General features: G+C 43.1%; 2 long non-coding RNA genes across 2 annotated transcripts in view; both read left to right on the forward strand.

Annotated features, from left to right (window-relative positions):
* Nucleotides 1-5,336, forward strand: part of LOC147577603 (uncharacterized) — a 6,908-nt gene extending 1,572 nt beyond the window's left edge. The window contains exons 1-2 of the long non-coding RNA XR_015240431.1: nt 1-3,535; nt 3,862-5,336. The exon at nt 1-3,535 is cut by the window's left edge and continues 1,572 nt beyond it. This is a non-coding gene — a long non-coding RNA (uncharacterized LOC147577603). The remainder of the gene's footprint in view (nt 3,536-3,861) is intronic.
* Nucleotides 5,337-18,124: 12,788 nt separating this feature from the next.
* LOC147577604 (uncharacterized) overlaps nt 18,125-27,500 on the forward strand; it is a 44,131-nt gene continuing 34,755 nt past the window's right edge. The window contains exon 1 of the long non-coding RNA XR_015240430.1: nt 18,125-19,308. This is a non-coding gene — a long non-coding RNA (uncharacterized LOC147577604). The remainder of the gene's footprint in view (nt 19,309-27,500) is intronic.

Consider the following 27,500-nt stretch of genomic DNA (forward strand, 5'->3'; position numbering starts at 1 on the left):
CTTAAGTTGATTAAGAGAGGTTGAAGAAGAGATCCTTGCCAGGGAGGCTGATGAGAGCCTGGCATGGGCTGGTAGTGGGCTTGCTCAGTCCTGGGAGGACTGAATATAAGAAACACCATCTGTCCTACAAGATCCAGGGAGACTTTCCAGAAGGTTCCTTGAAGTTCCAATCCTATGATGTCTCGATGAAGGTATAAACTCACCTAACCCATTCCTGAATGACCTATCATGGAACCTGAAGTGTCTGTGTTCTTGGCCAGGACTGGTCTTGGGAGAGCTGGTGGCCATCTGTGTGATGGGAAGCCTGGCTGCCAAAATACCTTTCCTACCGCTGAGTCATGCTGTCTGCAATTCTACCAGGTGACAATCATTCTTTGGTCATCAGGAGCGCAATGGAATGTGAGCGATGCCCTTATGGTTTTCTTTTTTCTTTCTTTTCTCAAGTTCAGGAGGGAATAAGTGTAGAGATTTTGAGAGAACTCGTTTAGAATTTTCTCTCTTTAGGGATCGTTAAGAAAAGCGATCCAAACTTTAGACGTAAGGCAAAGGGCCATGTCCTCTCAATGTCAGACTGAGGCACTGTTTGACAGGCTAACCCAGGGATTATTTAATTCTCGAGGAGAATATACCTGTGTTTGACTTTACTATTTACTGGTTGATAAGTCAGACACAGTAAAGTTACATGTTAACTTGTCGATTTCTGTTGCTTAGAAAAAACAACCACAAAGGTTATGGTTTTATTACCATGTAGGGCATTAACCAGTTTTGTACCTAACGAAGCAGTGATTCTAACAGTCTCTTTTGTGTATAAAGGCTAGTAGATTCTGGGACACCTGAGGGGCTCAGTTGTTTGAGCGTCTGACTTTCGCTCAGGTCACGATGTCACAGTTTGTGAGTTCGATACCCACATTGGGCTCACTGCTGTCAGCACAGAGCTTGCCTTGGATCCTCTGCCCTCTCTCTCTCTGCCCCTCCCCTGCTCATGCTCTGTCTCTCAAAAAATAAAAGAATTTTTAAAAAATAATTAAGGCCAGTAGATTCTGCAAGTGCTCTTTGAACCATCATTCCTGTCCTACTGGTTTGCTCGTTAGTTAAATACGTTATGGACACATGTTCATTTTATATTTGTGTGCAAGTCATGAGTTGAACTTTTTGAAAATTATACTTTGACAGGAAGGAGATGAGGTCACGTTAGGACAATAGCTTTAAAGAGCATGACATTGATTCTCATCTGTATAGATGTTTATATGATCATTCTTTGAAAGAGGATTCAATAATTCTCATGTAATAATGGATGATTAAGCTAGCCCCTTGATGAGCAAGAGGTAATTGGATTTTTTCAAACCTAACAGAGGTGTTGGGTTTTTTTGTTTTTTTGGTTGGTTGTTTGCTTAGTTTTCCTTTGGGGTTGGTTGTGGGTGAAGCCCACGCTGCCAGAATGGAAAGGAAGGGATTCTGAGTGATAGAACGATTAGGATCCTGATGGGTGTACATGTCACATTGAAGAGCAAGATTTCAGAGGCAGAGTGATTTGGGGGAAGTCAAGGCTATGGCACCATCGTGGGAGAAGGTGGCTAAAGCTCACTGGTGTACAGGAGTTAAGGCAGAGGGCAGCTTCCGAGAACCAAAGGAGCCACGTGTGGGGATGTTGAACCCCTCCCTCGTGGTGACAGACTAGTGGTGGCAACAGGGCTACCTTGCCTGATGATGTCTGATGAGCAAAGGAGTCAACATTTGAGACCATTCCTGGGATGAGAGGCATGAGTGGAGAAGTTGGCCATGAGAGACCCAATTATTAAAATTATTTGGGTGACATATGGGCATCTATATGAGGTTGCTGCCTGTCCTGCCCCAAGACACAGAGACACAGGTAAGCCTCAGATGCCAGCCTCTATGGTGTTGACATCTCATTCCCAGCCTTTCTCAGAAAACAGCCTCCTCTGTCTCATGAGGGTCCACAGATGGGGAAAGCTGAGGCTATCTTCCCGCGCCACAGAAAGCTACACACAGCCTGGAAGCCTTTGGACCTGCGGGGCTATATGTCACTCTTGGTTAGCGGTCTGCAGATTCTTTTTTAAAAGAAAATTTTTTTAATGTTTATTTATTTTTGAGAGAGAGACAGAGTGCGAGTGGGGGAGGGACAGAGAGAGAAAGACACAGAATCCGAAGCAGGCTCCAGGCTCTGAGCTATCAGCACAGAGCCTGATGCTGGGCTCAAACTCATGAGCTGTTTAAACTGTACACGAAAGAAGCCTCAGTGTTGTATATTGGCTCAGCTCCCTACTCTCTGTTGGGCATAATTTGCCACTTTACTCAGGACTACTAAAAAAAGTGATGACGCTTTTAAGATGCCAAGATCCTGGGAAGAAAATATAAAAAGGAAAAGAACAATGTATAATAGACGCTACTGGTTATTCCTTCTGGATATATTCTTGTCCTAGAGGTAAAAAATAAGAAATTCTTTTCCATCTTTTTTTTAAGTTTATTTAATTTTTTTTGAGAGAGAGGATTAGAGCACCAGGGTCAGGGCAGGGGGCGGGGGAGCACACAGAAGGAGAGAGAGAATCCTAAGCAGGCTCCACACTGCTAGTGCTGACCCCGATGTGGGGCTCAAACTCCCCAACTGTGAAATCATGACCTGAGTCGAAATCACGAGTCGGACGCTCAACCAACTGAGCCACCGTAGGCGCTCCTAGCAGTCTGCAGATTGTTAAACTTACTCCCCACCTCCTACCCTGGGGCTGCTATTCTGCTCCGGTTCGAGGTTCAAATGCCACCTCACGCTGCTGACCCCTGGGTGCTGGTCCAAACTAGGGAGTGTTGGGGCCCCCACTCATGAGGTCAGAGCCCCACGTAGGCATCTCCCAAACAAAACCAGACGCCACACTTCTGTGCACTCATTGTGTGGGGCTGTTCCACTCCATGGGTCTTTCAGCTGCAAATTCCAGTTTTCTCTCTGTTGTGTTTTTGAACCTGTTTGCTTTTGATTGTGGGTTGATTTTGAAAGGGAAGAGTCACACACAATCTAGCTCCCTGTTTCCTTTCTCAGATGGAGTAATAAAGCTTATTTGTAGTGGAATTGTTTTTTTCCATTATGGCAGATGTAGTTTTATTACTCTACTGCCTTGTGCTTTGAATTGCATAGGGGAAGCAATGCATAAAAGAATATTCCGTTGGTTTCCCCCCCACCCACCCACCTCTTGTAGTTGATTGTGGAAAAGAGGATGTAGCATCCTATTAGTCATTCTGTACCACAGTGATTTTTTTTTGCCTGTGACCAACAGAATTACATTTTACACTCGAAAGAACTCTCCGAATGAACCCTTTCAATTCAACATACGTGGGCATAAGATTCAAAGTATGGCCAACCCCATGCATCACATCCAAAGTCCATTTCGTCCATGGTTGATGATTCCATGAATGCAATGTGCTGCAGAGCATGATGGTGTGGGCTTCTGATGAGAAGTTGGAGCACGCTGTTTATTTTGTTCTTCGGTCTTTCTATCGAAACCACTTGAAAACATCACTTAACTAGGTAATTTGGGACAGCCTTCGGTTTACAGCCACCTTGGCTCCTTGGCTCATTTCTCTATCACTCTCGTCTTTGCCTTCTTAGGCCAGGAAAAAGGACAAGGAAAATCTCTCTCTTTGGCACCAAGGAGGTTCCTTAATTGTTCGAATATGCTTACAAAAGATATGGTTGTATTTCACATGCAGGGTTTTTTTTTTTTTACGTGTTCTAAATTCTTTGGTTTGAATCCACATTTTTTACCATTTTTCAGTATGTGTTCTAACCTTGTTTTCTATCATGTTGGACCAAGTAGGCACTTTAATGAGATGCTTCTGCCTCTTTGTTTCTAGGAGAGAAAATGGAATCAGAGAGGAGGATGTTTGCCATGACTGAAATCCCCACAAATGGGAAGAAAGACTGATCAAACCCTATTGCTTCTGTCTCAATTTGTACAAATGAAAGGGAAGCAGATTTTTACCAATTTGTGACGGTCTCCAGGAAAGACGTGAGGGTGCTGAATATCCCAATTTTCTGTTGTTCAGTGGCCCATCAGTTGCTTTAAAAAGCATCCTGCTGATAAGGAGAAACCAGAACCCTCATACACTGCTTGGGGGAAGGTAAAATGGTGCATCTGCTGTGGAAAACAGTGTGGCAGTTCATCCTCAAAAAGTTAGACAGAGAATTACCATGTAACCCAGCAGCCCCGCTCCTATGTATGTATGTGCCCAGGAAAATTGAGAAACATTTGTCCACATGGAATTTGTACACAAATGTCCATAGTAGCATTATTCATAATAGTCAAAAAGTAGAAGCAACCCAAATGTCCGTTAGCTGATAAATGGATAACTAGCGTGGTCTACTCATACAGTGGAGTATTATTTGGCTGCAAAAAACAATTCTAGCAAGATATTTAAATCAAAAATCAAAATAAATCATTGGGGCAATTTCTTCAAATCAAGGAAGGCTTTATATCTAAACATGTAATAGTAATAATAATGCTCATTTGTTTATTATAGTTACCATTCTACATACCTCGTTTGATTCTCATGATAACCCTCAAAAGTAGTTGTGATCATTCCCGTTTTCAGACAAGCAAACAGAAGTTCAAAGAGATACGATACTTTCTGAAGTCTTCTAGTTGTCCTGTTCCCAAAGCCTGGCCTTCTCGTGGTTTCTGAAATGTGTGATGCCCTTGGCCTCAGGCTGGCAGAGGAAGTTGGGGGTAGTGGTGAAAAGAACCAGCTGCAGTGTGGTTTTGTGTTTTCCGACAACTATTTCTTGGGGTGAAGAAGCAGGCTGCCCATCACATGCAGTGGTCTTAGTTCTTAATAGTAGAGTTCTAGTTGGTAATTAGATAAAAGATTCAGGCATCAGGAGGTAGTTTTGTGCCTGTACCCCAATAATAAATGGAAGGGCAGTACTGAATTCAGGGCTAAGAGGAGACATTACAATCTATTCAGTCATTCCAACTACTCGGGTAATTCTTTGCCCGTCTGTGGCTTGGTCTAGGTTTGAAGCAAGCTTCTTGGGTCCATGGGTAGAGTTCTTCTAGTTGAGATTCAGGAGCCAGGTCGCCCCAGGCAGGTCCTGGTTTCGTGCCCGTGGCTCCTTTCAGCTCCCAGCCTCTCCCAGCCCCACAGCCTGAGCTCCTCTGCCAGTACGGACCCCGGTCCTAGCCCCAATGTCCCAGACCCGTGCGACGCTGCCAGGCTTTGCAAGGTTATTGGCACTTTAGCAGTACTCACGTGCTTTGTGCCTGCTGCCTTTTTTCTGGTCTCTGGTTTTTGAGCTCAGCTCTGTAATAAAATTCCGTTGTTGTGTTTTATTCAGTATTTCCATTCATTGGGAGCAGGACATCCTTTCTCATCATCTGGGTCTTCCACGTTGATCAGAATGTCTACATTTTTACCATTTCTTTTGTGGCCTAAGTGTTATGGACTGAATGTTTGCGTCCTCCCAAATACGTCTGTTGGAGCCCTCATCCCCGATGCGGTGGCGTGAGGAGGTAGGGCGTTGGGCGGGGATCAGGGTAGAGCCCTCTCCTCGTCTCCTTGGCCCTATTTAAATTTTTTTTTTTCAACGTTTATTTATTTTTTCTGGGACAGAGAGAGACAGAGCATGAACGGGGGAGGGGCAGAGAGAGAGGGAGACACAGAATCGGAAACAGGCTCCAGGCTCTGAGCCATCAGCCCAGAGCCCGACGCAGGGCTCGAACTCACGGACCGCGAGATCGTGACCTGGCTGAAGTCGGACGCTTTAACCGACTGCGCCACCCAGGCGCCCCTCCTTGGCCCTATTTAAAAGCTGTTGGTCTTAAATTCCACTTTATCCGATCTTCATATTGCCTCCACTCTCATTTTGTTTACTCGTGCCTGGTCTCGTTTCCCATCTCTTTCTTTCCGAGCTTTCTTTGTGATTTCATTTGGCTGTTTCCCATAAATAGCACATAACAAACAGTTCTTTAAAACTCTATTTTCAATTATGTGTCATTCAATGGAGGAATTTAATCGAGTCCTATTTATTGAGATGCCTGATATCTTTGGTATTTTTTTTCTTTTTCATTTTTTTTCACTATGTTTTACATTTTCTTCTTGTTTTTTTCTCCTACCCCTCCTCCCTTCCCTCTCCTTTGTGTGTTTTTGTTTTTGTTTTTTTTTAATTCTTCCTACACATCTTGTCCCCATCCTCACTGGTAATTGGAAGTTCACCTGTGTATCTCTTTAAAAAAATTTTTAATGTTTCTTATGTATTTTGAGAGAGAGAGAAAGAGAACACAAGCAGGGGGAGGGGCAGATAGGGAGGGAGAGAGAGAATCCCAAGCAGGCTCTGTGCTGTCAGCTCAGAGCTCAATGTGGGGCTTGATCTGACAAACCATAAGATCATGACCCGAGCCGAAATCAATAGTCAGACACTTAACTGACTGAGCCACATAGGTGCCCCTTAATTGATTTTTTTTTTTAATCCAGAGTACTCCTAGGTCTTTTCTCCAAATGGAACATGGGCAAGTACACTTAGGTAAGTCCCCAGGTGTCTTTCCTTGGCCTCCCATATGCATGATATTGGCTAGGCAGAGGGGTCTTGGATCAGAGCCTTATCTCTCAAAAGCCTTAAGCCTGGCTCCACTGCCTCAGTGTTCCAGGTGTTCCCAGTGAAGAATGTCGTGCCGTTTATAAATAATTTGCAGTGTAAATCTGGTGCCTCTGTAAATAATTTGTCTTCATTCTCTGGTAGCTAGGATTAGGGAATTCTCCAGATTATGTCCAGACGTGATTCTTTTTTTTTTTTTTTTCTCTTCAAATTATTGTTAATTAATCTTGATTGGTACTTGAGTTTACTTCTGGCCCCAAAATTGTTCTGTATTCAGGTAAGGAGTATTCTGCTTTTTTTTTTTTTCGAGTGTGCTTCTCCATGTCATTTTTCTCGAGCTCCTAATATTCAATAGCCAGTATTCTCCAGTATACAAATCCTTTTTTTTTTTTTTTTTTTTTAGTGTTTGTTTATTTTTGAGAGGGTGGGGAGGGCAGAGAGAAGGAGGCAAATGATCCAAAGAAGGCTGTGCTATGAGCACAGAGCCCGATGCGGGGCTCAAACTTCACAACCGTGAGATCACGACCTGAGCTGAAATCAAGAGTCTGCCACTTTAACTGACTGAGCCACCCAGGCGCCGCCCCCCTCCCCAGAATGCAATATTCTTGAATCTGTACTCCCTAGCTCTTCTGTTTTATTTTATTTTATTTTTTTTTTTTAACATTTATTTATTTTTGGGACAGAGAGAGACAGAGCATGAACGGGGGAGGGACAGAGAGAGAGGGAGACACAGAATCGGAAACAGGCTCCAGGCTCTGAGCCATCAGCCCAGAGCCTGACGCGGGGCTCGAACTCACGGACCGCGAGATCGTGACCTGGCTGAAGTCGGACGCTTAACCGACTGCACCACCCAGGCGCCCCACTCTTCTGTTTTATTAATGCTTTTCATTTCATTGAATTTTTGAGCTATGCTCTGAGATCAATCAGGTCATTGGTCATGCAGAACTTGTGCATCATCATGAGGAAGTTCAGGACTGAGGGATGAATGTACATTGTTAGCACGCTGTGCTTTTTGTGCTAGCTGCTTGGAGATAGTTTACACCTGGAAAGAAACAGGGTCCCCAAACCCCTTGATGGGGGAGCTACTTCAGGAAGGGGGAAACTTCAGATTCCCAGGCTGACCCCAGATCACATTTCAGTCTGACACATCCCAGGATGAATCCAGTTTCTAGAGGAAGTAGCAGTGCTGATGGTTTTTGAAGTTGAGTTTGTCCTTTGATCCAATTGGTTATTTCCTGTAATCATGTCTTTTTTCCCCTTTGTACCCTGTTTATAGCCCCACACTCTTGCTCTTATCACCCTGACATGGGTCCTGGGTGTTGTTACCATTTGTCCCTGGGTCAGCTTCCTTCTGAGCCTGTGAGTTCCATTTACCTTCCTGCCTCTATAACAGAGTACCACAGCCTGGGGTGCTTAAACAGTGGAAATTTATGTCTCAGTTCTGGAGGCTGGAAGTCCAAGATCAAGGTGTCATCAGGTTTGGTTTCTTTTGACGGCTCTCTCCTTGGCTTGGAAGATGGCCGTCTTTTGGTTGTGTCCCCACATGGTCTTTCTTTGGTGTGTGCACATTCCTCATGTGTCTGTGTGTCCAAATTTTCTCTTCTTCTAAGGACACCCATCAGATTGGCTTAGGGCCCACCCTAATGATCTCATTTAACTTTAACTCTTTAAAGGCCTTGTTTTCAAGTATAGTCACATTCTGAGCTACTGAAGATTAAGGCTTCAACATATGAATTTGGGGGACATGATTCAGTCCATAACACACCACTAGAGCTTAGTGCAGGGTTTGTTGATAGTAGATTGACAGATAAAGGTTAGTTGAATGTCTGGATGAAAGCTCCCCAATTTGTTCTTTAATCATGTTGATTTTTAAGCAAGTTGTGTTGCGTGGGATGGTGCCATATGCTCTTTAAAGATAAATTAAATGAACTGTCTCTTTATTGTCTTCTTTATCCTTAGCCAGTCATATTTTGTATAAGGAACTCTATGGTAGTATGAATACTTCCCCGACCCCTGCTCCAAAATAGCCTTCTATTGCATGGTAAGGAAATAAGTTCTATGCCTTAGGGCAGGTCCAATCCATAGTCTCTGTGGCATAGTCACTGGATTTCTCGCAACAGGCCTATGTGTGTTTGTCTGTGGGGATTTGAATCTGTGTTATTACATACCGGATTTACCTGCCTTGGGAATTTAGTTCTTTTTTATTTCTTAGCACACTTTCTCTGTTTCATCATATTTATTTCAATGCTCTGCCCCAAGCTCTGGCAAATTTGAATTTTTCAGAAAGCACAGAGAAATGCATTATACTGATTATGTCAGTTATTTGTGGTTATTCTTCTAGTTTATAATAATGAAAAGATGGAATTAAAGTTTTTCCTTTGGCTATTTTATTCTTTTGCATTCTTCATTTTTATATTTTGATTTCAGTCTTCTTATTGAATTTTTGCTATTTCTTGGAAATAGCAATTTAAAATAGCTATCCAATGGTATATGTATCCACAACAGAGTGTGTTGCCAAGCATACAAAATGAATGGGTTCCTTATTCAAATGTTAAATGCCTACATACAGATTCTATGTATAGAACTGAGATTGAGATCTGGAATTGGATTCTACAATGGATATCATCAGGATGACAGCTTCCAGTGTACTTAGGATTTCATTGAATTGAATAGTCCACTAATGCTGTCTGATAAAACAATGTGATTCTCTTCTGTGCGTGGTCTCAAGAGCCAAGAGAAGTTCATGTCTTGGCCACTCTGAACTGCTTACTATGACCCACACTTTCCACACTGGTTCTTTTCTGGCTCATGAGCACAGCTTTCCATCTGCTGAGAACACTCTTCCTCTCCTGCCCACTGGGAAGCCATCCCTGATCCCAAACGAGCCTAGGTGCTCTCTACAGGCTTCCAAAGATCCTAGCTGCTTCTCCTGAGCATGTGTATGCCGATTTGCAAATGACTTTTCATATGCCTGCCCCTCCGTTTTGGCTAAAGGTCCTTTCCGTGCCATGGATGTCTTTGGAACCTAATGAGGCCTGTGAATCATATCTTAGAATCGTTTTTTAAATGTATAAAATAAGACACATTAGGTTCTGGTTCAGGGCAAGATGGAGTAAGCACATTCCACTCTCTCTCCAAGCAAATGCTGCTGTAGGAGTTGGCAGAATGGTGAAAAAGACAGAATCTTAAGTACAGAATCTGAACTGGTACTGAGATACCATTTTTCCTTTCCAGAGCCACATAGCCTGGATTCAGCACGGCCCAAAACCCAGAAGTAGGCACTGGTGCCAATAGAGAGTGCCCCAGGAGAAGTCCTACAGAGAGCAGAAAGGAGGTCTCCTAATATTTAGAAGGAGTGGAGAAATCCCCTATAGAGTTTTGTTTTTTCTTCTCTCCATTCTCTTGAGACTCAGCCCCCCAAACAATCCGTGGTGTCAGAGGCAGAAGAAGTCTCAGAAGCCTAAAACTGAAGGCAGGAGAGTCTTCCTTCTGATCAGAGGAACTGTGGTCCCAAGAATGAGGGGCAGACTCCCAGTGCTTTTTTCTCTGTGTCCTCTCACCACTTGTCGCTGGGTGCAGATACAGTTTATGGGAAGTACTTAGAGGGGCAGGCTAAGTAAAGCCCTAGATTTCTGGCCAGAGGACCAAAAAGTTGAGCCCCTGGGAACTGGAAAGTACCAGACAGAGGGAAGAGCTAGAGAAGGCAACCTCATGAAGTTGTCTATGAACTTCTGGGCTTATCCCTGAGATTCACAAGAATAGACCTAAATAGCACACCATTGTTTTTGGGAACTGAACTACAAAATACACTGTCCCAGGTTTCAGACTGGTCACCTACTACTGTGCACAGGGACAGATCTGAAGTCATGGAAAACAGAACTTATATTAGAACTACAACCCATAGAAAACTGGTTGGAGTTTGTGACCTGAATTGAACCTGGTAGATTCTCTGTTAAAAAAAAATATATCAACCTTTTCCATAGGATTTGGTCACAATCTAGAGTCTTAGAGTCTTGTAAAATTATCATCAAATATCCAGGAACCAGTTAAAAATTACTCAGTGCGTATGAAGAATTGGGAGAATCTCAGCTGGTATGGGAAAAGATGGTCAACAGAAGCCAATGCATAGATGACACAGAATTTAAAGCAGCTGTTATAAAAATACTCCAACATATAAGAGCAAACATTCTTAAAATGAATTAAAAGATAAAATCTCAAAAAGAAATGTAAGATATGAAGAAGAACCAAAAGGAGACTTTAGAATGGAAAAATACCATAGCTGAAATAAAAATCTCACTGGATGGGCTCATCAGGAGAATGAGGATGACAGAGGAAAGAGTCAGCAAATTTCAATATAGATCAATAAGAATTATAAAATATGAACAATACAGAGAATGAAACATTTAAAATAAAAAAGAACAGAGTTTCATCAACCTGTGCGAAAACACCAAAACATTTGTCTTTTCATAGGAGTCCTAGGAAGAAAAGATGTGGTGCACAGAAAATGTTTGAAGGAACAATGGCTGAAAACTTGCCAAATTTGGAGAAAGACGTAAACCTACACACTCAAGAAGTCTAGGAAACCCATTCTCTTGTTGCTAGCACTGCCATAAACATTTGTACCTATGCCCCTATATCAGCACTCCTATATCCAAATGAGATAAATCAAAGAAATCCATGCCCAGACACATCATTATCAAACTGCTGAAAACTAAAGAAAAAATATATTTAAAGCAGCCAGAGAAAAACTACACATTAGTTATAGGGGAACTTGATTTAAATAGCCACAGATTTTTCCAGAAAGAAATGGAACATTTTTGAAGAACATTTTAAAAGAATTGTCAACCCATAATTCTAAGTCCCATAAAAATTTCCCTTCAGGAATGAAGATGAAATAAAGACCTTCTCAGATGAAGGGAAACTAAGAGGTTTTAGTGTAACCAACTCTATTACTAAAGGAAATTCTTCAGACAGATGGTAAATGACACCAGAAGGAAAGTTGAAACAACCAAAATGAAGGAAAAACAAAAGAAATGGTAAATACCTGGGTAAATATAATAGACTGTTCTTTGCCTCTTAACTTCTTTAAGATATGTTTTGGTTTAAAACAAAAATTATAACATTGTCTCGAGATTTTCAGTGTATGTTGAGGTAACAAATACAACAACCCAGCATGAGGAAGGGAGGGTAAGGGAATGTATGTGGTGTTAATATATCACTTGAAGTGGTAAATACTGATTCTATATAGACTATGAAAAGTTAAATATGTATATTTTAATCCCTAGAACAAACACTTAAACATTACACAAAGAGATACTTAGTAAAAATGCGATAGATAAATAGGAAACTAAAAAATGTTTAAACTAAGAGACTGAGAAAAGAGAAAACCTAGAAACTGAAAATAGACAAATAGAAAACAATAGTAGACTTAAAGCCAAAAATATCAGTAATTACATTAAATGTAAATAGATTAAACACAGTAATTAAAACACAGGTGGTCAGAACAGATTTTTTTAAATGACTCCGTTAGTGGGCTGCCTGGGTGGCTCAGTTGGTTAAGCATCTGACACTCAATTTCAGCTCAGGTCATGATCTCACCATCGTGAGATCAAGCCCCACAATGGGCTCCACACTGAGCATGGAGTCTTCTTCTTCTTCTTCTTCTTCTTTTTCTTCTTTTTTGTTTTTTAAATTTTTTTGAGGTTTATTTTTGAGAGAGAGAGAGAGAGACAGACAGACAGACAGAGTGCAAGGGGGGAGGGGCAGAGAGAGGCAGACACAGAATCGGAAGTAGTGAGCATGGAGTCTTCTTAAGAGTCTCTCTCTCCCACTCCCTTTGCTCCTCCCCCCTTCAAAATAAAGACTCAATTATATATTGTTTATAAGAAACTCACCTCAACATCCAGATGGCCAAAAGACATAGGAAAAGATGCTCAACATTGCTCATCATCAGGGAAATACAAATCAAAACCACATTGAGGTATCACCTCACACCAGTCAGAGTGGCTAAAATTAACAACTCAGGAGACAACAGATGTTGGCGAGGATGTGGAGAAACGGGAACCCTCTTGCACTGTTGGTGGGAATGCAATCTGGTGCAGCCACTCTGGAAAACAGTGTGGAGGTTTCTCAAAAAATTAAAAATAGAATTACCCTATGACCCAGCAACAGCACTACTAGGAATTTATCCAAAGGATACAGGAGTGCTGATTCATAGGGGCACATGTACCCCCATGTTTTTAGCAGCGCTATCAACAATAGCCAAATTACGGAAAGAGCCCAAATGTCCATCAACTGATGAATAGATAAAGAAGATATGGTATATATATACAATGAAATACTACTTGGCAATGAGAAATAATGAAATCTTGCCATTTGCAAAAACATGGATGGAACTGGAGGGTATTATGCTAAGTGAAATAAGTCAGAGAAAGATATCCTATGTTTTCACTCATATGTGGATCTTGAGAAACTTAACAGAAGACCATGGGGGAAGGGAAAGAGAAAAAAATAGTTTCAAACAGAGAGGGAGGCAAACCATAAGAGACTCTTAAATACAGAGAACAAATTGTATTGGGTTGATGGTGGCGGGGGGGGGGTGGGTGGTGGTGGTGAGGCAGGACGGCGGGGAATATGGGTGATGGGCATTGAAGAGGGCACTTGTTGGGATGAGCACTGAGTGTTGTATGTAAGTGATGAATCATGGGAATTTACTCTCAAAGCCAAGAGCACATTGTATACACTGTATGTTAGCTAACTTGACAATAAATTATATTTAGAAAAAACTTCAAATATAATGATCTAGATAGTGTAAAAGTAAAAGATGGAAAATATGTAACACTAATCAGAAGAAAGCTGGAGTGGCTGCAGTAATATCAGACAAAGCAGACTTCAGAGCAAAGAATAAAAAGGGTAAAAAGGGACAATACATAATGATAAAAGGATTAACTTATCAAGAAAACACATAATCCTAATTTGTAGATACCGAATAAAAGAGCTTGAAAATACCTGAAGCAAAAACTCACAACTGAAATAAGAAATAGATACGTCCACAATAACAGCTGGAGACTTCAATGTTCCTCTCTTGGTAATCAGTAGAACTAGCAGACAGAAAGCCAACAAGGGTACATACTGTAAGTTACTGGTTTGAAATGACATTTATAGAACACTATACCCCAAAGCAACACAATACATATTCTTCTCAAGTATACTTGGAACCGTCACCAAGATAAATCACATCCCTGGGCATTCTAAAAATTTTTAACAAATTTAGAGAATTGAAATCATGCGAGGTATGTTCTCTGACTATAATGAAATTAGATTGGAAATCAGTAACAGGATGATAGCAGGAAAAATTCCAGACCCTTTGAAATTAAACAGTACACTTCTAAATAGTCCTTGAGTCCAAAAGGAAGTCTCAGGGAAATTAGAAAATATTTTGAATTGAAATGAATTTGAAAATATGTATCCCAACTTGTGGAATGCAGGTAAAGCAGGGCTTAGAGGGAAGTTTATACAATTAAAATGCTCATATTAGAAATGAGAAACCTATTGGGGCACCTGTGTGGCTCAGTCGGTTAAGCAGCTGACTTAGGCTCAGGTCATGATCTCGCGGTTCATGGGTTCGAGCCCTGCATCGAGCTCTGTGCTGACAGCTCAGAGCCTGGAGCCTGCTTTGGGTTCTGTGTCTCCTTCTCTCTGTCCCTTCCCCACTCGTGCTCTGTATCTCTGTGTCTCAAAAATAAATAAACATTAAAAAAAATTTTTTTAATGAGAAAGCTATCAAACCAATAATCTAAGTGTTATCTTAACAGCCAAATCCAAAACAAGCAAAAGAAATGGAATGATAGAAATAAGAACACAACTTAATCAAATTGAGAACAATTTCAAAACCAATAGAGAAAATCAATGAAACCAAAATTTGGTTCTTTGAGATCAATAAAACTGATAGATCTCTAATGAGATTTGGAGAGAGAGAGAGAGAGAGAACACAAATGCTCAATATCAAGGATGAAAAAGGAGTTATCACTATAGACTCTGTTCACAAATTCAACTGTTCAGATAAAATGGAAAAATTCTGCAAGAAACACAAACTACCAACATTTACCCAAGATGAAATATAGATAAGCTGAGTAGCCTTTTAACTTTTAAAAAATGATTTGTAATTAGAAACCTTCTGTTTCTGAAATCTTCAGGCTCAGATGGTTCTAGCAAATTCTACCAAATATTGCCAGTGACGGTTCACTAGCAAATTCTACTAAATATTTAAAGAAGAATACAACATATTCTACATAGCCTCTTCCAGAACATAGAATAAGAGGTAACACTTCTCAAATAATTTTATAAGGCCAGCATTACCCTGATACCAAAACAAGACAAAGATGGCTCAGTAAAAGAGAAGTACAGAACACTATCCCTCATGAACACAGATGCAAAAATGCTCAACAAACTATTGGCAAATATCCAGCATACATAAGCACACGAAGAGATGTTCACCGTCATTAACCATTAAAGAAATACAAGTTAAACTCCGATGAGCTAGAACTACATGCCCAGAATGACAAAACAGAATGGTGCAAAATAAAAAATCCTGACAATGCCAAGTGCTCATGGCAGTGCAAAGTAACTGGCACTCTCCTACATTCCCAGGGGCAATGCCACATTGCACAGCCACTCTGGAAAACCACTTGGTGGTTTCTTATAGAGCCAAACAAAGATTTGACCTATGATCCAGCAATCCGACTCCTGGATGTTTACCTAAGTGAACTGAGAATGTACGTTCACACAAAAATCTGTACCTGAATGCTTACAGCAGCTCTGTTCATAATCCTCAATATCTGGAAGCAATCCAAATGTCTTTCAATGAGTGAATCTGTAAATAAACTGTGGCACATCCGTACAGTGGAATACTACTCAATCTAGCAAGAAAAAGGATGAACTCTTGACGCACATAACAACTTGGATGAATCTCAGAGGTGTTTTGCTGAGAGAAAGTAGCCAATTTTGAAGGTTCTATGTACTGTATAATTCCATGTATGTGAATTTTTGAGAAAACAAAACCATAATGACAGAGACAAGTCGGTCTTTTCCAGGGGTGAGAGGTTAGTTAAGACAATGTTTTTTCTCCCCACCCAAATTCACAAACCACTCAGGGAGAGGGTCTGTGGGCCCCAGGTCAAGAACCTAGCCTATGCTGTATATTGCTTAGAAATTGTCTTTTTTGTTTATTCTTCTATGTCCTGCACCCAATACAGCAGACTGGCATATGGCAGACACTCAGTTATCTGGAAAATAAAAGAATAAATGGATGAACGAACCAACAAAAGAGCAAATATATAACAGCGTATTTAGAGACTCTAGAGACTTTAAGAAAAAGAGACCCATTCTCTTTAGCCTAACATGTGATCACTGTTCATAATTATGAACTGGATTGTCTCTAACACCTCCTCTAACTGGGCTTTTCTAGTTGGGCCACTGACCAGTTTTGTCTTGTGGTGTACCTGCACTATTTCTGAGCATCTCTTTGTTTCCAACCTGTAGAGGGGACACAATTAAATCCTTTCTCAGAATTATACAGCTCTTGTCACCAAAGATGGTCAATAACTGTCCAAAAGGTACACTTTGCAATTAGTGTACATACAGTGCTGAAACAATAGTGAGATTCTGTCAATGGGCATCATTCAGGCTTCACGACGAGACCAGCTGAGGAGCAGAACTGGGCGAGCGCAACAGGGCACTTCATGTGAGAGGTCACCAATGGGAAATTGATGGGGACCGAAAGACTGAAGTTGGTGTTAGAGCCAGAGAGCCCTCCTCACCCCCAGCCAGTAGTAAGGGCTGGGAGAGAACTCAGTCACCAGAGGGTTCTAGAATATTGCACGAACCTAATGCATTGCTACACTTGAATGACCCCGTCATGTACCAGCAATCTCCTTGGTGGTCGCTGGGAAGGCTGTTCCAGACCTGAATAAAAGATCGGATAAAACTAATACCTTATTTCATTAAGTCAAGTCTAAGATGCCCTTGAATGTAGAGCTCCACTATCATTTTGCGCACCAATAAGGAAGGAAAAACACTGCCAGTAGGCTGGCAGGTACCTTTAACAACAGTCCTCACTGATGTATGAATCAATCGCAGCAGAGTTTTTTGTTGTTGTTGTTGAAATTAATCTTCATCTCTTCTGAGAAATTCAGCAATAAAACAAATATCCCGGTGATAGAAAGTGACACAGCTTGCCTGTCTTTGTTGGTATCTTCCTTTCTGAGATTTCTAAGGCACTTGGTTGTTCCTTTGCAAGAAAACATGGATTTAACGATCATTCCTCTGTGACAAATATTCGTTACTAAAATCACATGTACATCCTACTGTTTGGCTTCTCTTCCTTTCTGAGTACAAAATAGCGTGTCGCTTCAATGCTGAATCGCGGTGAAATTTCCTTTGAGAACATTTCTGGGTGGCAGTTAAGCTCTCGAGTTAAACTAACAGAGGCACAGACCGCACCATCGAAGTGAGGACAGGGTGAGCAGCTACGACCTACTGGACGCACAAACGGAGACAAAGGCAGCAGCGTCGCAACCACTGCCACTGAGGCCAATCGATGGCTTTTGAAAGGCACTGTTGATGGACGCATCTGGATTCCAGAGAGGTGAAATTGTGAAGAAGTGTACGCTTTCGAATTGGTGGGATGCAATGATTCTGTCAGATTCCGCGATTTGGGAGAGAGTGCCACATCCAAGACCTGTTTCTTGAACGTCCTCCGTTTGCCGGGTAATGTTCTAGGGCCCATGGTGGGAAGCCAACGAGGTGATCTCCTGGACCCCGTGGAGCTCACACTGAGTAGGGAGATTACGCAATAAGTGAATACCCAGAACAGTAATCACAGCGTTTTAAGTGCCGTGAAGGAAACAGACCAGGCTGAGAGAGCCTCGTGGTGAGGGGGGGCTCAGGGTGTGTGTCGGGTACTTGTGATGAGTCCTTCAAATCTTGCTGATTTCCAACTGAGTTGACGTTTGGATTTTGGTCTCTGAGAGTCACTGACGGCCTGCAGGGCGACCGCCTGCCAAGGTTTGCCACCGCCTGGGGTTTCCTGGGATGTGGGAGTGGCAGTCCCAGCCACACCGACATGGGCACAGTTGGTCGCCCTCCAACAGGGCTCTAACTCAGCTCCCTTTTGGTTTAATATTCGCATTACTGTCTCCATGCCTAGTGAAGTTTCATTGAAACTTGACAACCGTGACTTCCATTTCCACCTCTTCTATTTTCATTTCAAAAAAGGTTAATTTGATAAATATGACTACAATCTTGTAATTACCGAACGCACTCAGTCATTCGACAGCACTGATGAAGTTCTTACCTCAGATGCCGTGGGGGCTGCAGGGACGGGGCGACATGGCCGCCAGAGGTGACAGCGCCTGGGTTCAGATGCTGGAAGAGGATGGGGTGGGCTGGGGGTGGGGGGGACACCGGGGTCTCCAGGAGTTAGAGGCAGGTGTCGGATGATGCAGAGGTGAGGGGGGCAGGGGAGGCTGCCCCCTGTTTGGATTTTATTTTACTTGAGATAAATAATACAAACCAAAGGCTTCAGAGAACAGCCATCTTCTTTGCCTTTGAAATGAGTCGAGGGCAAACACAGAACCATTCTTTTCCATTAAGGATCGTTTCTGTAAAATGGTGTGGCTTTCAGCTTCTTAATGAAATGACTTGCTCGCCTCTGGACAGCAAATGCTTTCACGACTATTCAAACTGTATACTTTTCTCTCTTTGAAACAATGAAACACGTACCCTTGGCTTTCCCCTTCAAGCAAGGGCTCCCCACATGAAGAAGCCCGGTTCACGTCTGTGTGCCAATATGGTGGGGTAGTTGTCAGTGACCCCACTGTCCTTAGTACTTATTAGTGTTTGCCAGCCCTCGGTGAGCTTCGTGCTGGATCTCTGCCTTCGGCTCAGGATTGATGTGTGAGAACTCACACATCCACTGCAATATTCCATAACTCTCCCGTGATTTCTTTTCTTTCCCCTTTCCCTTGTCCACTTCATATCCCCTCATATCTCCTGAGCACCTAGTTCCTTCTTTAATGACTCCTTGCACAGAATGCCGTGATCAGTCTTAGAAGCATTATAATCTGAAGAAAGCAATCAAGTCTCCAACAATAAATGGTGGTTTACTATTTTTTTTAAAAGATGGAAACTGTCATATGGAAATGGGGGCATCGATGCCTTAACCTATTCCAAAACTTTATTTATCTCATATCCGGCCAGGAAATAGAATGTAGGTGTGAGAGCGAGAGTGCGTGTGTGCCGGCTCACGTGTGCACAGGTGCATGTCTTTGAAGCAGCATGAAACCAAAAAGTCTTATCAATTAAAGTTAAGCAAAATTTGTAATCAATTTTTAAAGTAGGTATGTTTTACGGCCTGGTGTTATTTGAAAGCTGAACAGCTGATGTCAAAAATAGACTTCCCATTCTTTCCAAAGTGTGGCAAAAATAACCACATGCCTTTCTTGGCCTCCCGACTCTCACCCCAGAGGGTTTTCTTGTATAGGAACCAACAATGCCTTGGATGGAAACTCTGGATAGGCTAGTCATTATTTTAAGATTTAGGAGATTGCAGATTCTTGGCAGACCTTGGTTGTTTTTCTAGAGTAGTAGAAAAAAGCAAGGAGCCGATCCATGTTGCTGGCTTTGGGTTCTTCGTGAACAAATGAGACAAGGTGAGTAGCTGCCCAGCTCATCCCCCTCTGTCCCAGGAGGAAAGGTTCTGGCGGCCGCGGTCCTGGTGTGGATCTGGGTTTTCTGGAAAACATCGGGACCTTTCCCCCTTTGCCTTTAGGCTTGCCCGCCACTGGAGGAAGACCCAGACGATGGCTGCCCGGTGCCGGCACAGCCCATCGAGGGGTTAGAAATAGTAGCATTGCTTGTGGAGGGCGAACAATCACTGTATTGTCAGATTTTTTTTTTTTTCTTACTTTTCATCCAAACGCTGGGCTGCTTGGTAGCACAGTTGGAGATACTGTGTGAAGGAGCCTTAGCTCATGGCAACGTTTCCTCCGTTCGCTTTCTGCTGCTTCTTGCATTGGAAAATTCCATCCTTTCACACTGGGATTATATGTCACCACTGCTGAAATGATAGACAGAGTTCACTTAATTTGCTGCAAGCGTGAGAGACAGCCAGAGAAAATGGGAGAGCATAGCATTCCCTTGTATAAAGGGAGGATTGAACAAGGTCAGTGAACCAAAGAACCAGCAGGTCACAAACCCTCAGGGGGTCATGAAAATCTTCCCTGGTTTCTGGGTTTTGAGAGCAAAATTGATGCCTGTTTAGATTGTTTAAAAATCTTTTTTAACGTATTTAACATTGGCCATTATAATTGAGCTGGGAGAAGTATTTGAGGGCTCATTCTTCTTGTTTCTGTACTTTAGCATATTTGTGAACATTTTAATGAAAGAAAGCTTTTTTTAGAAAGTATTTAAATACTTCTATCTCTCATCCCAGAATGATTCCAGAGCCCCTCAGTGGGTACCATGCACGCATGCATGGCAGGGGGGGTGGCGTCACTGGGCATGCTCGTGAGTTGGCCTCAGTCCGTTTAACTGAGCTGAACCCCCAAAACTTCTAACCCGTTGTACAGTTTCAAATAGCATTTATTCCTAGCCGTATGTTCTTTGGTCCGTATCCTGAATGGATCATTTGTTAAAGACTAGAAGCGTTAGCAACGCAGCTCCTGAAACTTGTGTTATTAATTCAGTAAATTGCCTGATGGTAATCTTCTCTTCATCTGAAGATGATCTTTTTCTCATCAAAATCTATCCCTCTGAAGATGCCCCTGGACTTCCGAACCTAAGTGTTACAGGGAGAGAAAAAAAAAAAAGAGAGACAGTGACAATTATGTCTAATCTTAGTTTTCATTTATAAAGAAGCAACGATTGTTTAGAAGTGATTATAAATAGCAGCAAGTTGATTTTCTAAGCTCAAAATATAGGAATTTCAGACAGGAGGTCACGAAAGTAGTTTTTCATGCCCCAACTCCTAGTTAATTAATTTCAACCCGTATTTTACTGTGAGCACCACACGGCCAACACAAAATAACTCTTTTACAGACTTCCTCCCTGTATCTGATGACCTTGCAATTGTTATCATGAAATTTATTGTTTCATCACTGTTTCCGAGTGACTTTTGGGCACAGAAATGGTAGACTTTTCTAGAAATAGGGCAGGGGCGCACCTTATAAGGCTTATGGGTTTTAGACACACGCCCCTGAAATTCTGTGTTAATCCTCCCGTTCAATTAAACTTTTTAAATATATTGAATATAAAGATTATACTAGTATGAGATTTATCATATATGCGGATAAAATAGAAAAGATTTTTTTTTTTTTTGCTCCCGGTCTCTTTTTATAATGCATCGCATTGGACATCTTGTGTGTGTGTGTCTCTCATCTTCTGGACCACCCTTGATGCCAGCCATTGCTGGAGCAACCACCTCTGTGCAGGTGGACCAGTGCCTTGTTTCAGCCATACCATATGCCTCTGTCTGGGCCCTGGGCTCCTTGGAAACCGTATCCTGGTAGACATGCAAGGGAGTCAACACCCCATGAGACAAGCCTCCAAAAGAGCGCTTTCCTTTTTCTTCCCTCGGACTGAAAATTCTCATGTGCATCCTCTGCGGCTTCTTAGAGCATCGTCACGGGAGACGAGATGGATCACGAGGCCACCTTCTCTCCTTCCTTCCTTGCTTCACTGCCTCCTGTCCTTGACTCCTGTTTGCTGGGATCACTCTCCAGAATAAGCCCTTGTCACGGGCTCTGTTTCCTCTGAGGAATCCAGGCTAGACGCTAGAGTCATGCACCAGAACTAAGACATGGATATGGATTGCTAAGGGATTGGTTGGGTGTATCTCTATGAGTGGGGCTCAAAGAGAAGTTTGGGAACCGCCGGATCAGATGCCCCTGGGGATCACAGCACGTAAGATGAGAATTGTCAGGTCCTTGTCCAGCTCTAACAGGTTTGTGGCTATCTGAATCTTCCGTGATGAACGCTAGAAGATCCCCAAGCTTTGTCAAGCCTGTTCAACACCTGTGAGAACACATGACATCCAGGGGAAGCAGAGCGCAAAACAAAGCACTCTTCACAAACATTCAGAAATCCCACAGCCCTGGGAGCCCTCTGCACAATTTCTGGATCTGGTTATGAAACCGCGAGTGGTGCTGGCCTCTTCCAAGGAAATTGCTGACCTGACTCTGGGGCATGGCCTCTGCCTTCAAGTAAAGGTGGAGGAGACCCAGGGGGGCCTCTTTGCTTTTGTCATGATCCATCTCAGGGAAGGGTGGCCTTTGCCTCGGCCAGGTTATTGACGGGATGCTCAGGATTCTGAAAACCTAGTTACCTCCCCGTAGCCTTTCTCTACCTGTAGTATCTAGGCCAGCGGCTCTCAACGTGTGATCCCTGGGTAAGATCATTTCTTCTGAAGGCAAATTTTCCACTGGGGGGAGGTTAGAAATGCCAATTCTTGGGTCCCTCCCCAGATCTTCAGCAGCCTTCCAGGTGATTCTGATGCTGGCTTAAGTTTGAGAACCACTTCCCTGAGCTTTTCCCTTCTCAGCCAGGCTTATGTGCTTTGGGGGCCTTCAATGTGGATTTCACACTCCTGCGCAGAGAATGAGCTCCAGAAACAAAAGATGCCTTGATTAGTGAGGAGGAGAAAAGAGGCTAGAACCGTGTAGGCAGCCACCCAGCTTCTAAGCAGATCATATTCTGGACTTTGGAAGTCAGCTGTTTGGAATGTGAGCTGTTTTCCTAGGAATGGTAGAAAGGTTCCCACGCCAGCACACAGGGCATATTTAATCCTGAATCTAGCTGAAATACTGCTGCGTCACAATGAAAAAGAGCAGATCACAACGCTCCCGTAGTATTAGCAACCACTCGAGGCAGAGTAATAAAGTGATAAACGAAACACAGAGATGGTATTTTATTTATGCTAATATTGCTGGGTTAAGGAAAGGTGGATTTGGAGGCAGAGGAAGAGGTTCGTGGGGATTTGTCATGACTATGAAGGAGTTGCTGGCCTTTCTCTTCAGTATGTCATGATACTAATTCCTTTAGTTCAAGATTTCTTAAATGTGGTTCTGGACTGTTCCCTTTTTGTGAAGATAAGTTTCGTCCTAGGAGGGATGTAAAGAATTCTAGGAAAGTTGGCAAGCGTTGAAAAGGAGAGCGGAAAGAGTTCGGGGATTAAAGAGAATGTGGGTGCGTTTTCTGTTAACACGACCATCAACAGAGACAGAATTAACTTGAGTCGTGCGCAGTGAGAGATGGACGGGTCAGGATTCTCCCCTGACAAAAGAGGAAAGAAAGCAGACAAAAACTGCCCTCGCGGTTGGTCAGCCGATTTTCATTTTGATAAATATTTATGAATATACAGTTTTATGTGAACAAAAGCGGCGTGGTTTGGGAGCTGCTGTTCTGGAAACCTTCTCTCTCATTGTATTGCCTTTCAATCACATTTCATGTCACTTGCCCCCTCTCCTGCCACAGCTGGGCAACTGACCAGAGGCCTTGACCGTGTCCACTCGTATGGCATAAGAGGATGATCTGGACCACTCTGATGTCCCCTTTTGTCCTTGTAGGCATTTGGAGTAAGGAATGCCCAGAGCATTTGTTCAGTCCACGGTGGGAAGAGGTACATGGCCAGCTTCGATCACTTTACATGTTTCCAAATCAAGTGCTCCTAGCTAGGCTTTCTGTGGTGGCTAAAATACTTTCTTCCTGGGTTCACTATGCAGTTATTAACCGTTCTATTTTTGTATCATATGAATTATCATCACTGATAGCTGAATGGCTGGATTTAGAGAAACGTGGTAGCCCTAATGGAATTAATTAATTGAATAATATTGCCTGAAAAATGGCTCTGTATACCAAAGAGGGCTTGAGACTTAATTACTGATGTCATTTATCTCTCTATTTGCACCCCAACAATAAGTGACTCGTTTCTCATTAACATTGGGTCATTTTCCAAAAGGAAGAAAAGAGGCCAAAATAGCAGGAAGGGGAAGAAAAAAAAATCGATGTCTTTGTTCCCCACCTCATTATCCTGATAAATCATAACAGACTCTGTTAATTAGATGGGCAGCCTTAACTGGCTGACTCCTGTCCAACAATTACCTCAGAAAGAAGCACCACTGGGAACATTGCCTTCCCTTGGGAGGAGATGAAAGGAAATCTGTAACAAAAAAAGGGATCGTTTCCCCAGCCATGCTGGGGGGATCACAGTTGTCAAGGCGAATTTCTAGACCGAAGGACGGGAGCTGTTTCGGGGACGGTGCTGTGCATTACGGCGACGAAGGGTATCTGACACTGCCCTCCTAATCTAAGGCTTAGGTAATGGTGCTCGGTGCTTCCAACTCCCCCGGGGAGATCAGAGCCTAATTAAACAGGGGAACAGGTGTAAGAGGCCCGAGTTGATCTGGCCAAATTAATTGCGGACATTGGGCTTGCATTTGGTAACTGGAAACAGTGAATTAACCATCACCGGAATATAGCTAATCCCTTGGTCTCGCTGCGCCTGTGTATACAACAGACTGGACTTGCTGGGAACACAAACACAGAGGGATTTGAAGGGAAGGTACGACGCATCCTTGCACGGGAAAGCCTGGGCAGTGAGCCTAGCCACAGAGGGTGGCCATACATCCCGGACTGCCTGCCCTGGACGGTGCTGGTTTATGCCTGGTGTTCCCGCAAAAATTATGAACCGTGTCCCCTTTCATTCTCAAAAAAAAAAAAAAAAAAAAAAAAATCCCTGCTTGGGCAGTAACTTAAATGGTTACTGTGTTTCAATGTCAATTTGGGGCTACTTTCTTTTTTTCTTTGCCAGAATAGTGGTATTATAGGTTGAATGATGTTCCCGGCAAAAGTGTCCAAGTCCTAACCCTCAATACTTGTGAAAGTGAGCTTATTTAGAAATTAGGGTCTTTGCAGAATTGCGAACAAGGACATTTCTGTTGTGTTAAGCCACCCATTGGTGGCATTTTGTTATGGCAGCCCTAGCAGACTAATTCAAGCGGGTGCTGGTTTCCAAGTGTCTGAAAACATTCCCGTTGGCCTTAGTCTGTACAGTTTACAGAAGTGAGCCGTGTTGGTGGCAAAGTCGGCTTCAAAGCCGGTGTGAGAAGTCAGCCAGTGAGCCGACACTGATTTGTCCGTGCCGGGTGCTGGGGGCAGAGTGAGGGAGACAGACGTGGTTCCTGGTCTCCAGGAGCCAGCAGTTTGATGGGAAGGGAGGCAGTGCAGATGACCTTGTACTTCATCAGTTAGGTATGAATATGTATCGACTCTGCAGAGGAGAAGGAAGCATATCCCTGGGCTGGAAGGAAAATGTCTCCTCCAGAAAGGGACATCTAAACTGACCTGATAAGCAAGGGTTACCTGGATCAAAAGAAATGGGGGATACAGGGAGCATGTGTGAAGGCTCTAGGGCAAGAGGGAGCAGGAAGTGTAGACTGTAACCCAGAGAAACCCAACTGCAGGAGCAGAGACAGAAACTGGACAGGGCTGAGTTCCAAATGAAGCCCCAGTTCTTCGTCTCAGCCTCCATCACCTCATTAATCCGAGGTTTAAAGACACAGAACTTTCAGGGCGCCTCGGTGGCTCAGTCGGTTAAGTGTCTAACTCTTGATTTCGGCTTAGGTCATGATCTCACGGTTTCATGAGTTTGAGCCCTGCGTTGGGCTCTGCTCTGGCAGCATGGAGTCTGGTCGAGATTCTCTCTCCCTCTCTCTCTACCCTTCCTCTGCTCATGCTGTCTCTATCTCTCTCAGATAAATAAATAAAACTTTAAAAAAAAAAAAAAAAAAGACACAGAACTTTCCAGATCCCGAGCTAGTGGCTGGGGGATTCCAGTGCTGGAGACTAAGAAGTAAACTGCCAATCAAGCAGTTGATGGCCCAGGGCTAGAAGAAGAAGTGGGAGCCACCAGAGAGAACAAAGCCACCACTCTTGTCAGGAGAATTCCTCTGAGGTGAATCTTGAGGAAAAGCCATATGCAGTGGCCATAGGAAGAGATGGGAGAAACAAAAATGTTAATCCCTAGCTCAGAAGAAGGGGACCCTTTGGTCCATGAGCTCTTTGGCCAATAGTTTTCAAGTGACTGGACTTGTTGAGGTCACGTGTCCTGTCCAGAAGCACTAATTCTCTCTAAGTGTCTAATGCGAATCTCTTTCCCTGAAGTAGAATTTGTGTTGCTGCTTGTTTAGGTTTCATCTAGGGACATACATGGCAGGACACTTCAGAACCTTCTACAGAAAGCTTTTGTGATGGCCTCTTGCCCTTGAGGTGCCATGCCCACATCTTTGGACCTTGGTTCCCAGGACCTACCAAGATGGATGCCATCTTGGATTTAGGTTTCTATCTCCTTGGCCAGAGTCCGAGGAAATAATGAAATCAACAGACTCAGTCCATACTGTGCATATGGTTTTGAACTTTAGCTTTGGGGGTTCTTAGACGCAACCCAGTCAAAAGGGCTGTTAACAGTGCCATTTGCAAGATGGATTTCTAGGTCGGATGTTTGTCTTCTTGAATTGACTTCAATTATCTGTCTCTGGTGGGCCCAGGACAAAACGTTTTGGTAAGGCAAAACTGGGCTCTGATTTTGTAGGCATTGCATTTATTATGTAAGCATACAGGTCTGCGTTTCAAAATGAAAAATAACAATAACAATTAAAGTTTCTCTAGGCCTCTTGTGTCCAAACCACTCTTGCAAAACCACCTTTGGATGAGCTTTAAGTGTCAGCAAATCAGGAACATGTGGATTTAATTTCCTTTGAAATACACCAGGGGAACAAGGGGCAACAGGGCTTGGCAACCAGCTTCTTAGGGTTTGCCAAACCCCAAATATCTCACACTCTGTAAGAACTGTCCTGCTGGCCCCCAGCAGTCTTATCTGGCCAGTCCAGCCACCGCATTTTTTGCTGTACCAATGAGGTTTTCTCTAACCATTAGGCTGTTCTCTTGGTCCATTTTAGCTGCCAGAAGGACGCCGTTAACACCACCCACATGCTCAACAGAACTTTGGAAGAGAGACCAGACTGCAATGAGGTGTCAGCTTGGCTCCAGTCTTATCTGGACGAACAGGCCATCTTTGCAGCCATTACTGTGTCTTTAAAACCCAAACCAACTGTGAGAGAGGTTTTTCCAACTTGACTTCTAGATGGGAAAATATTTTGCTTTTATGGTGGTTGATGGTATCAGGCCCCAAATATATTAGGTTTCACGACCATCCAACACTCATGCATATAATGTGAAACAGGTCCATACCCTGCAGAGACCACAGCCACCCCACCATTAGGCTCCAAAGGAAATATGGGCCCACAGATCTCCTGGGGAGATAGAGAAGAAGTTTCCTTAAAGGAGAAGAACCACACAGTCGGATGGTTGTGTCGCCTCTCTGAAGCCCCCAGCACCTGGTCTACTCTGATTGAAGAGTAAGGACGTACCACTAGTGTCTTCCTCTGGTCCATTATTTTTCTTTCTTGATAGTAACGCTTCCTTTTTCCCTCCTTTATTTTCTATGATCGGTGTCTCTTTTGCCTCAAATAACAACCTACATTAAATGCAAAGGGCATGGGGCGCCTGGGTGGCGCAGTCGGTTAAGCGTCCGACTTCAGCCAGGTCACGATCTTGCCGTCCGCGAGTTCGAGCCCCGCGTCAGGCTCTGGGCTGATGGCTCAGAGCCTGGAGCCTGTTTCCGATTCTGTGTCTCCCTCTCTCTCTGCCCCTCCCCCGTTCATGCTCTGTCTCTCTCTGTCGCAAAAATAAATAAACGTTGAAAAAAAAAAAAATTAAATGCAAAGGGCAAACTGAACCTTAAAAAGGTATTCTTTCACATCCACAACAACTAATGCGTTAGTGCCCA

The sequence above is a fragment of the Puma concolor genome, chromosome C2, assembly GCF_028749965.1.
Source record: "Puma concolor isolate L17-30 chromosome C2, mPumCon1.1.hap2, whole genome shotgun sequence".
Lineage (NCBI taxonomy): Eukaryota > Metazoa > Chordata > Mammalia > Carnivora > Felidae > Puma > Puma concolor.